Genomic DNA, 14,974 nt, shown 5'->3' with positions numbered 1-14,974 from the left:
CAGTTTTTGTAAACACCTAGTATGTATAGTATTAGTTATGTGGTTTTTGCTAACAACTTCTGAAAAAATACAATTTATTCTGCTTAATTTGCTAGCTGAAGAATTTACATATATATGTGTTTTCAAGGAGATGAAGTCTGTGCTCTTTTCTTTTTTCTGACATTTAGAGTGTTTGTTTCAATTTTAGAAAGCTTAGAAAGTATTCTTGCTTATAAAAGAATTATACAAAAAGGGAGCTGTTAGGTAATTACTAGAATTATAAAGAAAATAAAATAGTCAATGATTTATGATGCAGTTTGTTCAGAACAGGAAGCAATTTCCTGAATGTTTTTTCAGATTAACCAGTATTTAAAGGTATCATGTAAACATATGAAACTGAAATTATTATGCAACTGTAAATAAATTTTGCAAGAAAAATAACTGCTTTTTCTTCCTGTGAATTCCACTATAAAGAACAGAAGAAATTGCCATGCTGGATCAGACCAAGGGTCCATCAAGCCCAGCATCCTGTTTCCAACAGAGGCCAAACCAGGCCACAATATTGGAATATATTGGAATTCACATCTGACTTCCAGGTATTCAAAACAAAAGGACATTCATAATTCTTGATAACTAATATGATCATAATTATAACCTGCACCGGGCTGTCTTCCTAAACTGTACATGTGCCGTATGTGTGTTTCACAGGGGTTTAACTGTCATCTGTTGAAAATAGAACTTTGCATGCTGGAAAGCAGAATCCCCGTTTCACTTCCGGTATCTGCAGCATCGGGCTAGCAGTATTACTGCTCCTTTTATTCTGTGAAGGCACCAGACTTAAAGGGAAAAAACTGGTAACTTTTCATCTGAGCTTTTTTCTGATTGACTTAGGAAAATCTCTAAAGTGTTTTAAACCAATATTTTTTCTCATGGTTTGTAGGGAAATCTGACTGATATGTACATCCTGGGATGCAATACAAACTTCGCCATGTAGCAAGGAGCACACTGCTGGGATACATTTTGTGTTAGAGGTAGTAAGCGCTCTAGAATGGCTTAGGTATGTCATAAAACACATCAGGGAACTAAAGCAACCTCTGTTTGACCCTCACAGAGGTCTCTCTCTTGCTCCGTGCACATCAGCCCTTCACCCCCCATCAAATACAATTCTTTCGGATTTCCACACCCCATACACATTTTTTTTAACCTCCATTGAAGTCTTCTAATTTTTCTAAAATAGAAAATTAATTGCTTAAGGTATTTGACATTTGGGTGGCGATACTGCTGCCAGAGAAATATATTGGTGTTCGGCAGGAGCTCTAGTATCAAAGTTCCCAGCACCCCTTGTAGTAAAAACCTACTGCAACATTCACTCCCTAACATTTAACAGACTTGCCAAAAAATAGGCATTCAACATCCTACTAAAATTGCCAGTTGCTAATGGTGAAGCAGAGTATCCCCTCCCCCACTATGTGGCTCCACTTTTCTCTATCTGCAAAACAAATTCTATCAAAAACTTAAGACTTCAAAGAAACAAACCCAAAGACATCTCACACCCAGTGCCTACTAATTCCTGAGATCCCGAGCAGGGACTTTAACCCAGGCAATGGGACTCCATGCTTCAGAGACCATCAATTCACAAGCTGCACTCTCCTTCCACTGGGAGGGAAGGGAGTTTCCAATTTCCAGGTGCCTCTAACTTAATTCAAAAGGGACTTCAACCCTTGTTTGCTCTATTCACTCCTAGGCAGAGATTCCACTCTAAAACTGTAATATATTAAAACCTATATCTATACTATAACCTGTCCCAGTACCATAACCCTCTTATTTCTAAAGTCTCAGCAGGGCAGCAAAACTGACCCACAGCTACATAAGAAAGCGTAAAAGAAGAAACAAAAAGCAAACATTTACCACAGAAAGCTACTATATTTTATGAGATAGGGAGAGAGAGTAAAAGGTCCAGGGGCAAAATCAAAGCTAGTCCACCAGAAGAGCACAAAATAAAATAAAAGGCAGCAAGTTATAACTATTCAGTCAAAACCTCATCAGTCCTGAGTAAGGATGGGCATTCAGGAGATACAAAATAGGAAATTGGAAGAAATTAGCTATTTTATTCATTTTGTTATTAAAGTGAAATGATTAAAATCTGATGAAATTTTGTTGGTTTTCACCTTTCATTTTGAAAACAAAATTGATCCATCAGCTCTAGGCCCAAGACTGAATCAGGAGCCTCACCTATTCCATAGGCTGAGACCTAGAGTACGGTGCCATGGCCTGGACTGAGGCCAAGGCCTAGTGCTGGGGCCATGACTGAGATCCAAAAAATATAAAAAACTTACCTGGTCCGGGGATCCAGTGTCATGGTCCAGGCCCAAACCCAATGTCTAGGCCTAGGCTTTGGCCTAGACCCAAGCCCTACTCTGGGACCCAGCTCGGAGGCCAGGTCCCAAAGCCTGGGACTCAGCCTAGGCCAAGGCACAATCCCAGGCACGACTTTATGACCTACTCTGGAGACTGGGTCCCGATGCCAGGGTCTCAGCTGGAGCACAAGCCCGACTCCGGGAATAGACCAGACATGAGGTCCTGATGCCTGTGCCTTGGCTGGAGCCCAGGTCTGATGCTGGGACCTGAAGGTAGGGTCCTGATGACTAGGCCTTGGCCTATGCTGTGGTCTGGGCCAGTCCAATCCCACAACCTGATCTGGAGACTGGGAAATGACACTTGGGCCTTGACCCAAACTAGAGGCCATGTCCTGATACCGGGTCTTTGGCCTGGATCCAGGCCCGAAGCCACAACCCACCCAGAGGTCGGGTCCCAATGCCAGGGCCTCAACCCTGACCCAGACCCAAAGCTGGGGCCTCAGTAGGGAGGCAGGGTCCTTACCTCTGTACCTCAACCTAGAGTCAGGCCCAGGCCTTGGAACCCAGGCCTGGGAGTTCATCTTTTTCAATGTATTCTTTGTTTGGCACTTGAATGCCAAATAACGTTATCTGCTGGGATCGTGCTGGAGCCGTACAATGCTGTACATGAAAATGGCACCATCCACTGGGGTGAATGCAGTAGAGTTAATTAACTCTTATGTCACCCAGAGCAGATGGCGTCATTTGTAGGGATGTACAGTAGGGACGGATTCGTCCCATTCGGTATTCGTATTCGTCGGGACCCAAATCCGTTGCATCTGTTCTCAGGGGACCCCGATCCGTTCATTTGATACATATGTATTAATTTCCCAAAAAAATCCCCATCCCAACCCTTTAAATTTAATTAGCCTTTGCCCTTACTATGTCAGAGGGGCTTCCAGTGCCATTGGTCGGCCTCTGTCACATGGTAGGAGCACAGCTATTTTATTCATTTTGTGATTAAAGTGAAATGATTAAAATCTGATGTGACAGGGCCGACCAATGGCACCGGTAGCCCCTGTGACATAGTAAGGGCAAAGGCTATCGGTGCCATTTTGAATACAGGCAGCCAACAGCCCGAGTGCAGGAGATCACTCCAGGAACCCTGCTGGACCACCAGGGACTTTTGTCAAGTCTTGGGGGGGTCAGGATGGTGGGGGTTTATTTGTTAGTGATTCCTTAGTTGTATTCGTGGGGGTTCGCCATATTTTTCGTGACTCCCACGAATACAATGAATATGGCATATACGTTGCGGATTGTCAATATGTTGTAAACGAATGCACACCCCTAGTCATTTGATTTTCAAGTGCTGAAGAAAGAAGACATCAAGGAAGATGATTTCCCAGACCTGGGTTCCAAGGCCTGGACATGATTCTGGGCTGAGACCTAACCTCGGGCCCCAGCCTAGGCTGAGGCCCTGGCATCAGGACCTGGCTTCCGAGTTGGGACATGGCATTGGGGCTGGGTGCAGGCCAAGGCCCCAGCATCAGGACCTGGCCTCCAGATTGAGGCACAGCATCAGGACAATGCTTGGGCCCCAGCCTAGGCTGACACCCAGGCATCAGGACCCAACCTCCTGATTGGGTCATGACATCGGGCCTGGTTCTGGTCTGAGGATCTGGCATTGGGACCTGGTCTCTGGGTTGGGTCATAGCATCGGGCCTGAGCTTGGGCCCCAGCCTAAGATGAGGCCCAGACATCTGGTCCTGGCCTTAAAGTCTAGGCCATGCATAAGCCATAGTCATGGCGACCTATCATGACCTTGCATAGGCCTAGGCCACGGTAGGTTGCTGCAATATCAACCTATGCCATACATAGACCATTGTGTCCAGTTCCCCCCAGATGCATAAGTAAGGGCCAGAGAGGATCCTGGCCCCAGCGATTTTTCAGGTGGGCGGGATGGATGGGGGAATTAGGAGGCCTCGGGAATCCAATATTTCATTTTGTTTTTTTGGGTTTTTTTTATTTAAATGTTTATTTCACTTTTTTTAGCTAAATAAATGAAATAATCATTTAACAAACAAATTTGTGGAAAATCATAACCCTGAAAATTAAATGAGAAATGATTATTTTTTTCTTCCCACCCCTTATCCTGAGTACTTTCGGCAAGAGGTGTTTTATCTACCATGAATAAAAGGAAAAATAGGAAAAGAAAAAAACCCGAGAGAATAAAACTGCCACAAGTTCTGAGGAGAAAGAATATTTCTCTACCCACCTGGGCCAATGCAGAACAATTGTGGAAAATCTCAAGGGAAAGGCCCTTAGGGGATTTACCGGAGGCCTCTAAATTGGCTTTGTATACTTCAACTGAAGTCTATGTTTAAAAACTTAAAGAACAATTTGTAATACCATGTAATCAGTTCAGGTCAATTTAATTTCTTCTTTTATTGATCTTATCAATTTGCATGTAAAGTAATAAAAGGATACAGGCATTGAACAAATCTGGAGAGCTCTAAGTGTCGCAGTTGAAATTAACACTTTAAATATGATCTAGAAACATTGATAAACTCTCAACCAATCGGCATCCAAATATCTCAATATTTATTTGATCCCTAGAATATGTTTAATTCCTGAAAAGAATTCCTATGCATAAGCTTACATTTTGTCTCCATGTCCTAATGGTCAACTTATCCAGTAAATACTTAATTATTTCTGTATAAGGTATCTTATACCTTATACAGATTACCTATATAAGATTACCTGTATAAGGTATCTGACCATATTACCCCTATCCTTAAAGACCTTCATTGGCTCCCGATCCCCTCGCGCATCCTCTATAAAACCCTTACTATTATTCACAAATCCATCTACAGACACAACTCCAACTGGCTTGATGAGCCGTTCTGTCTCACACCCTCTAACCACCCTACCAGAGCAACCAATAAAGGACCTCTCCACATCCCATCCCTCAAGAAGGCACACCTCACCTCCACGAGGGACCGAGCCTTCTCCATTGCTGGTCCCACCCGCTGGAGCTCACTACCCACAAACCTCCGACTTGAGCCTTGTACCATCAAATTCATAAATAAATTAAAGACCTGGCTTTTCAAACAGGCTTACCCAGATTAGATCCCCTGCATCTTAACTCCATTGCTGCATCAGTATGTTGCTTAGCTATTATCTGTTAAATTATGTTACATTGTTTAACATGTTATCTTCTACGATCTGAATTCTTGTTTGTCAGTTTCCTTCTATTCTTCTCCCCTGTTCTCTGTATTCCCATCCCCTTTCCCTGTTTGATGTATTTTCCACCTTCAGTTTGATGTAAACCGGTATGATGTAACCACTAATCCCTGTATAAAAAATCCTTAAATAAATAAATAAGGTTAAACTTTAGCTCCTAATAAATATATGTTTAAATAAAACCTAGCATGCAATAGTTATACATCTTTGGTTGTCTAGCCTTTAGTTGTCACTGCTACTTTGCCTTACATGAGGATAAAAGGAAGTTTTTTTTCCTAACTGCATACCCATAAGAATATAAAAATATAGGATACAGCAAATTGGGACAGACAAAGGGGGTTATTTACTAAAGCTAGCGCACACGAAAAGGGACTTTTTGCAATAGCAAAAAAGGGGCAAAGTCAGGGTAGCATCTGCGCAGGTAGAGGAGGAGTCGGGGCGGATGCCGCGAGGATATCGCTGCCCATTTCGTACCCAATAGCACCACTTTTATGATGGCTCTATTGGGTGCGAAAGCCGGCAGCAATTGCGCCACAGAGTGCGATCGCTGCCAGCTTTCGCAGGCCCGCCCCCCACATCACCTCCCCCCCCCCCCCCCATTAGCTCGCGATTCAGGGAGCCCTGCGACATTGGTAAATCTAGGCCAAAGGGTCCATCAAGCCTAGTATACTTACTGTCTCCAAAAGTGGCCATTCCAATTCACAAATACCTGAGAAGTACCCAAACATTAACAGATGCTATGCTACTAATGCCGACAATAAGCAGTGGATATTCCCTCTATCCTGGAGATTTTGGATTTCAGCTTTCTATCTATAAGCCTAAATTTGGCCTCCAGAACCTCCATCCCAAATTTTCCTATGTCATTGGGCACCAGGATAGCTTTCGCTGAAATACTGCCGGTTCCATATGCAGATATCCAGACATCCAGAATCTCAATACATGGATGAAACAATGGTGCAAGAGAAAGGGATTCAGTTTTGAAAGGAACTAAAGAAACTTTTGGGGAAGGAGGAGTCTTTTACAAAGGGACGTGCTCCACCTTAACCAGGGTAGAATCAGGTTGCTGGCGAGAACCTTTCAAATTGAGATAGAGCTGATTTAAAGTAGAGCAAATAGAAAAGCCAACAGTTTCACAGCAGTGCATAGTTTAGAGGGAGGTATCTTTCAAGGATACTAAAAAAGCAGACTATTAATAGAACAACAGCCAGTTACTCCCCAGCACTGTCTAAAATATTATCTAGGAGATGCGTGAGGTTCACCACCTTCACATTAGACAGGTATGTTACCAGGCGATCCTCATGCCAAACAGCCACCCAGCTATCATCATTTCTAATAACTGAATCATCAACTTTGATGGTTGACTTAAACCTCCTTTCCTGGTCAGTAGCCCTGGGAGACACATCCTTAGTTGGAGAGGTCAGGACAATACATCCTATGAAGAGCAGGTCCTTTCTATAGGATCATATCCTGCTGTACCAGGTTGAGGCTCTCTGACCATGAGACCATCCTCCTCCAAGGCAGCAGCAGGACTGCCAGACTAGAGTTGGGACCTGGCTACACTGTCCCTGAAGGTCTCATCTATAAAACTCTCTATCTGCCTCAGTATCTTCAGGGTCAGCCACTCTAGCCTCCAGAGATCAGACTCATTCTCTGAGAGTCAGGAGCTCTTTTCATCGAATGCACACAAACAACCTGGAACTGGCAGGTAAAAAAAACATACATGTGGCATTTGATGCAGAAGACTGGAAGGCCCCACTCTTGCTGTTGAATTGCTGCCTTCATCTTAATTTTGTTGCATTTTTAGTTAAGTTTAGGTTGCTAAAGGACTAGAAATGTGTAAATAAGAGTCTTTTAAATTTATTGGTATATTTACAATTAATCTGGTTCTCCACCTTACTGTTTTGTTGTATCCCTCTAGGAAACCAGCCTATTTCTCCCACTCTGCTTCTTTTTTGTTTATACTGGGGTATTTTGTCCCTGAGAAGACATAATGTTAAAAAAATGTGTCTCCTCTCAACGCACCTCTTTTCCAGTGATAGGCATTATTGTCTAAGACTGCCACTGTTATTGTCCCTCTTGTTTCTATCTCTTTCATGGTGCCTTGGAAAACACCTGTCACTAGTGTTACCATTTTGCCACTTTGTGTTTACTTTTGGGATATTTATGCTACTGTTGTTGCTGCAATTTCTGCTCTTTTTGTGATTTCACTGCCGTGGGATAGTTTTACAACTATTGTAGGTTCCTTTGCCCTGTCATGATGCCTTGGGGGTTTTGATGTCGCTGCACTGTTTATGAATCTTTGCATTGTACACCTTGGTCTTTATGATGCTGCTGAGCTGTTTACAATTTCCTGCATCCTGTGCCTTGGAGGATTTGATACCTCTGTTCTTTTTATGATACCCAGAACTCTACCACTTAGTTGTTTGGGATATTACTCTGTCTTTCTGTCTCACTCTGTATGCTGCTCTCTTGTTTTCTAATCTGCCCCTCTATTAACTCAGACAAATTGCAGTGAACACCAGCCAGAGCTTGTCTGTTTCTTTGATGTCTCACAGTTTGTTTGTGTTCACAAGAAGTCAGTACATTTACACATATAAAGTGAATGAGAAACATTTTTACACACCCTGAGAGAGGTACTGGATGAAATATTGTACTATATAATTGTAGTATATCACATAGGCATAGCCAGTCAGTAGAAAGTGTGCTTGACACTGCAAAGCATTCCAACTCTGCTTGCTACTACATTTTTTGTACTTAAAGTTTATGATTTCAGTTGCTAGTGCCACTATCCTTCTGCTGATCAAAACCACCATTGGTACCTATGAGTGGTTCCTCCTCTACTCTGGCTATCTTTGAGGTTCTTTCCAAAATCCCTTCCCTTCCCTTAGAGTACATGCAGGCTCTTGGTCTTCCTCTGGCAATCTGATGCTATGCACATATTCTGCACCATGCATGGACCCTTTGGCCTTTCATGTCATTCCTCTAACACTAGGTACCTTGGGCTTTTGATTACATTCTTGTTACTGCCTAATCTCTTACTGTATATTTTGATCCTCACTACCACTCTTTTTGCTGCATTGCTGTGTACCTATCATTTGTGTTTTTAATTTCCAGTGCAGCAGCAGCTACTGCTGCAGCTGCTGCTGCTGCTCCAAGCCATTCTCTCTACCTTTTGGTGTTTCCTCCACTGTTCTGGGCATCTTTGAGTTTCTCTTTAAATTCCCTTTGCTTATAGTACTTTCCAAGTCTTGTTCTTGCCCTGGTGATATGATGCCTTATGCAGACCTTACCCAATTTCATGCCTTTCTGTAGTTGTTCTTCAAAGTCCCTTCCCTTACAGTTCATACTGACTATTGGTCTCTTCCGGTATTTGGTAGGGATGTCCATTCATTTGAAATGAAATAGGACATATTGTTGACATGTCCTATTTCATTTCATGTTTTTTTCAAAATGGAAGAAAAGAAAAAATAACGAGATTTCATTGGTTTTACTTTTGCTTCATTTTAATTTAATATCATTATTAATTAAAAATTCATGCAAATCATGCAAACAACACAAGAAAAGCACAGCATATTATATAACAATATAAACAAGAAAAATCATTTATAATTAGTAATACATATAACTGCCATTATTTAGTCCACATTTGCCAGAGAATTTAAAGAAAATTTAACATAAGAAATAATACAAGATTTAAACAATTTAACCATAAGCCCAACAGTTTTATTAGAAAATCTCATCCAGCAAACTATTATTCTGACTGTATTGGATTAAGAAAGACAAATTAGATTCCATTAGATTTTATGAGAAATTTATCTGGAAGTTTTAATAAACAGCTAGCACAAAGAAGTAAGAACAGTTAATTTCTGTTTCTTTAAAATAAATTATTTCCTTCTTTGTTGTGTTTAATTATCCACATCTTGAAAAATAGATACATTCTGCTCTAAGAAACAAATATTTTTAATAAATATTTTTGACATTCCCTACCTAATGGGATTCTAAGCATCCTGTGCATTTTTTTCTATATAAGAAACTGACAAAGATTTGTGGTGAGATAAAGAAGCAAAAATATAAAACAGTTACCAGCTGCACATTTAGGGGTCTTGCACCAACAACAATCCAACATCAGTGGCCCGCCATGCTGTCATCTATCTCTTTGGCAGATTGTAATTATTTTAAGTTTTCATCTGTAGGATATGCAGCTAAATGAAAGTCAGATATAGCTATGTATATGAAGTGGTTCAGTATATTCTCCATAAAATCATGTTACACCATTAAAACTGTATTTCTATGATAACATTATGTTAGATTTCTGATGTATATCTCTTTAAATGTTTTTTTTAATTGTATTACTTTGCTAAATTTTCTAAAGTGTGTTACATTTAAATATTTTAATACATTTCTAAAATTATCTTTATTTGATAAAAAGAACTGATAAATAAAGATCAAATTCTCCTTATTTTCTTATGACTTTGACTTCTCTCTCTCTCCTTTTCCGCACATATCACAATAAACTATTAGAACATGATGAAGTTTATATTGAGTAAGCCTGTGAATAGGAAAGTTAGCAGAGTAAAGTTACCAGAATAACTTTAGCTGGATTCAGAGACATTTCTCCAATTAGACTTTCCTAGACAACGTGAAATGCTGCCCTGTGAATACCTCCTAATGCTGCCTCTTCTTACTCTGGTAAAGTTCATGCGGGAAACAGTTGCCCACACAAAATGTAGCCGGATAGCAAGAGGAAATGTTAAAATATCAGCTTTTGTCCAGCTACCTCCAATAGCTAGCCAGACCATCTTTTGAATATTGACCTTGATGTTTGTTTCTTTATCACATTACCAAAATATGTTCCTTTCTTTCTGAACATACTACAAAAAATATTAATCATACTCTCATCTCCTCCTGTTTAGATTATTGGAACCTGCTCCTCATAGGTCTCCCTTCAACCATCTGCATGATTATCTTCCAACAATGTTGTTATAACCATGTAACCCAATTTCAAGTCCACTACATTGGTTCCCAATCCATATTTTTGTACAGTTTAAGCTTCTCGTACTCACTTACAAATGACTTAATGCTGCAGTTCCTCACTACTTCTTCTTTCATCTCCCCCTTATCCCTCTTAATGATTTTCATTCATTGCCATCTCTAGGCTCCATCCTTTTCGCTTTGCAGCACCATTTGCCTGGAATAGCCTCCCTGATTTATGTCATGCTCCTTCTCTGGTGATATTCAACTCTTGCCTAAAAGCACATTTCTTATAGTTTGCTTTTAAATCTTAAACCCAGTATCTTTGTGATAGCCTTGTTAAGTTTAAACATGTCTATTATAATAAATGCATTTCCTGAAACTTCTCATGTGTCTTAACTGTGTGAACTAAGTTGTAAGTTGCCTTATGAGTATTTGTATAGCACTATTTATGACTAGCAGTGCTACAGAAATAGTGTAGTATAATTAGTAGGGCAGGGATCTCCAAACTATGGTCAGCAGATCTAATTTTTGCTGGGCCACCATGTTTTTCTTTTTTATGAGACTAGACTTGGCACATAGTGGAAGGTTGGGTTCTTTTTTTTTTTTTTTTTTTTCATTTTTACCCAGTGACAGAAAGGCTGGAAGTAGTTCCCAGGCCCCTTCTACAGCAGTGAAGAAAGCCAATGGCATGGAAACTAAGCCCAACCAGTAAAAGAAGAATCACTGAACCCACAACAGCGAGAAAAGATGCTGGCAAGGAAGTCAGTGGAAGAAAACATCCTGGACTTGCCAGCCTAAGTGAGATAGGTAAGGGAGTGGAGTGAATGAGAGGGGTGAGTAAAGGGAGGGGAAGGAAGAGGTTGAAATAGGAAGGGGAAGGGAAGGAATGACAGGAGTAGAAGGGAGAGAATGATAAGGGGAGGAAACAGAAAAAATACAGTGAAAGTGAAAGGGGGAAATGGTGTATCCACTCACATACACCCAACTCAGGAGGCAGATGCAGGAGAAGAGAAAGACAAGGAGTAGAGTTCTCGAGGGTGTGGTAGGGTTGCCAACTTCATAGAAATCTACAAATATTATTACTGCACTCTGCCTGCTACACATTGAGAATGCTGTTTTCTCCAATTCATAATATTTCAAATCATTCAAAGGACCACATAAACACTTCCTCCTCACTCTAGAAAACTCTGAGGTGGACAACTCCCACTTAGAAAACTCCAAGGTAAACCCCCAACCCAACTTATTGTTGTGGAGGTGGACACGTGGCCTGAGGTAGGGTTAGTGCTACCTGTAAGGGAGGACCCCCACAAGTCCCCACCATCGGGAGGTGAAGCCAGACTGGAAGCAGAGGCAGACACGAACTTTGCCAATACCAGCCCTCATTCCCCACAGGTTGTGCCCTTAGGTTCCAGAGCTGGCTGGTCTTAGGTGGGCCTCTGTGGATGATCCCGTGAATGGCCAGGTGTGAAGCAAGACAAGGAATGATGAGGATCCAGTCCAGGAGCCACAGCAGGCAACAAGAGATGTCAGGTCCGGTCCAGGGGTGAGAAGCAGGCAGCAAATTCGTAGTTGAGTCTAGTCCAGGGGTCAGAGGCAGGCAGCAAACTTGTAGTTGGGTCCAGACCAGGGGTCAAGCCAAAGTCAGTTCAAAAGCAGGGTGAAGGAACAAAAGCAGAGCAGGAATGGAAAGTAGAACTGAGGATCAGGAACAAGACTGGAACTCAGGATCAGGAACACATCAACTCAGGAACTGCGCTCAGGACAAGCAAGGCAACATGTTACCAAGGCAAGCTCTGACTGACAGAGATTGCCTTAAATACTCTGAGCCGCTGATGTCATCAGTGGGGGCCATGGGAGCTTTTCCTGCCGTGGCCTTTTTAAACGTCGGCATGGGACGTGCACGCAAGCTCTTAGGAGCAGGACACCGAGGAAGGCGGTGGTGGCAACATGGGCCACATGGTGGCAGCTGCTGGTGGAGGAGAGGAGATGTGGGCTGGCAAAGGGGAACCCCTCGCCACGCTGGAAGAACCAGGATGCACAGCAGCAGCACGGCCGTGAAGAGGCTTGCCCACCACCACGAGAGCAGGGGGGACTGAGCTTGGGGCCTGGCATCGGAATGTAGGAGGTGCTGGCCTAAAGTCTCCTTGGCCTGAAATCGTAACATTCTTGGCCCTCTTGATTTGAAAATTCCTATTTGGCTATTCTCTTGAAAAGATTGAGGATCTCTGTTGTAGATTTTCAAATAGAAACAGTTTTCTATGGGTGAAAACATTAAAAATGTTCATTCCAGTTTGTTTTTTCATTTCATGGGGCACCACCATTTTGGTTCTTTAGTTTAAAATGAAAAAAAATGTATTCATTCATTTGTTTAGTCTTTGAGGAAAGCATTACGGGCTATTTTGGATCCTAAATTTGGGTTTTAACATCAATACTATTAAAACTGGTGGGTAGACATCATGAGAAGAGTGAAAGCATGCCAATGTATCAAGACTATGTCAATGTGGCATAAAAAATTGTCATGAACAGAATAAGGCACAGTAAAGGGGCAAAAGGCATCAGCACTGGCAGGAGTTCTCCAAAGTACTGTCACGGGAGAAAAGTAGTAGCAAGAGTTGCCAGAATACCTCAAGGGTCCTAAAGAGAACATCAACAACAGTGGCATGAACCCTTGAAGGAAGCACAAGCATCAAAGTGGCATTAAGTGTGGTATCAACATCCTAAAACTATGTGAAGAAGGAATGAAGCAGAAAAGGTAACAGAAAAATCCCCAAGGCACTGAGAAAGGAACAAAGCAAAGAGTGGCATTGATACACCAAGGCACAATGAAATGTGCAAGAAAACCACAAAGTGTAAAGTTTGAGGTAATGTAGCATGGCAGAGTGGCAGAAAGTACTCCAAGGTGTAAAGTCTGGGTGTGGCAGCAAAGCTGATTGGCAGAAACCCCCCCCCCCCCCCCCAAATGTGTAGCATGAGGGGTATAGCAGCAAGGTAGAGTAGAATGAGAGATGGCTGTCTTCCTGTTGAACTCTTGCCACTTGACAGATTTATTACAAGAGAATGATATGTCTTCATATGACATTTGTGATATAAGCTTTGATTACATTCTAACTTGATCAATGCGCTAGGTGTAATTTTGGGTTTCTTGTGAAACTTATTTTCTGATTGAAACTTTTATCACATTCTGAACATGTAAATGATCTCTCATAAGTGTGACTTTACTAGTAATTTGTGAGCTTGCGTTATTAAGTTAACTTTTCCCATATTCTGTAGCTGAACACAGATTCTCCCCTTTGTTGATTTTCTGGTGTTGCATTAGTTCTCTCTTATTACTGAAACTTTTATTATATTTAGAACATTTAGGGGTAGATTTTCAAAGGGTTACGCCTGTAGGTTACACGCATAACCCCAGAAAACCTACCCCAAACCCCCCCTGCGCACGCTGAGCCTATCTTGCGTAGGCTGCCAGCACGCGCAAAACCCCGAGACGTGCGTAAGTCCCGGGGCTTTCCTGGGGGGGCATGTTGGGGGCGTGCCACAGCCGGCGCACTATCAGGGGCATTCCAGGGGCATGGCTGTGGCCACCCGACCATCCCCTGGACTGGACCATGGCACGCCAGCGGCCGGCCCGGCACACGCAAGTTACGCCTGCCTTGGGCAGTCCAACCTAACCTGCTCCCCTCTTAGCTCTGGCCCAGTTTCTCTTAAATGCTTAGCTCTGGGTGTGTCACACCAGCGGTTCTCAATCTGTTGGCCACAAAAACAAGACATAGCAGGCCTCTGCTTTCTATAGCTGCCACATGAGCTTGCTGCTCACGGAGAGTGCAGAGCAGGGGTGTTTTTAGTCTAAAACCGTCCCCCAAACAAATAGCAAGTGAAAGTCTGTGCAAGTATTTTTTTCCAACTCATTTTTCAAAAGGGAATTATTTTCCTTCTGGAAACCGGTGTAAAGTTTGCGAGTAAAAACTACATACAGACCTTATGCTTCTCCGCACAGCTTGAAAGCTGCCCCAGAGAGTCTGGTCTCCCAGGGTTCCAGTATTTGGATGCTTCTGGTTTTAATTTATGGCTCTTGAGGTAAGGGTCAGTCTGTGCTCTGCGTGTGTGACAGAGGTGTAGCATGTAAGTTTTGTGTAGGGATCTTCAGCAGTCTGGTTTGTTTTGTTTTTCCAGCAGGAAGTGTATTGTGTTCTACATTTGCAGTGTTAGCTTTTCATGGGTAGGGTTGTCGCTGTTTGAGACTTGGGCCGGGGGGGGGGGGGTTAGGGAGGGGAATTTGCGGGGGGTGGAAGGATTTCGGAGCAGCCTCGGAGGGAATGGAGGCAGGCTGCTGATTTTGGGCAGCCTTGCGCAAGCTGACCCCTGATTTTAACAGATATGCACTGCTGCACGCGTATCTATTGAAATCCGGCGTACTTTTGTTTGCACCTGGTGTGCGAACAAAA

Source organism: Rhinatrema bivittatum, chromosome 2 (genome assembly GCF_901001135.1).
Source record: "Rhinatrema bivittatum chromosome 2, aRhiBiv1.1, whole genome shotgun sequence".
Classification (NCBI taxonomy): Eukaryota; Metazoa; Chordata; class Amphibia; order Gymnophiona; family Rhinatrematidae; genus Rhinatrema; species Rhinatrema bivittatum.
This window is presented reverse-complemented; position numbering follows the sequence as displayed.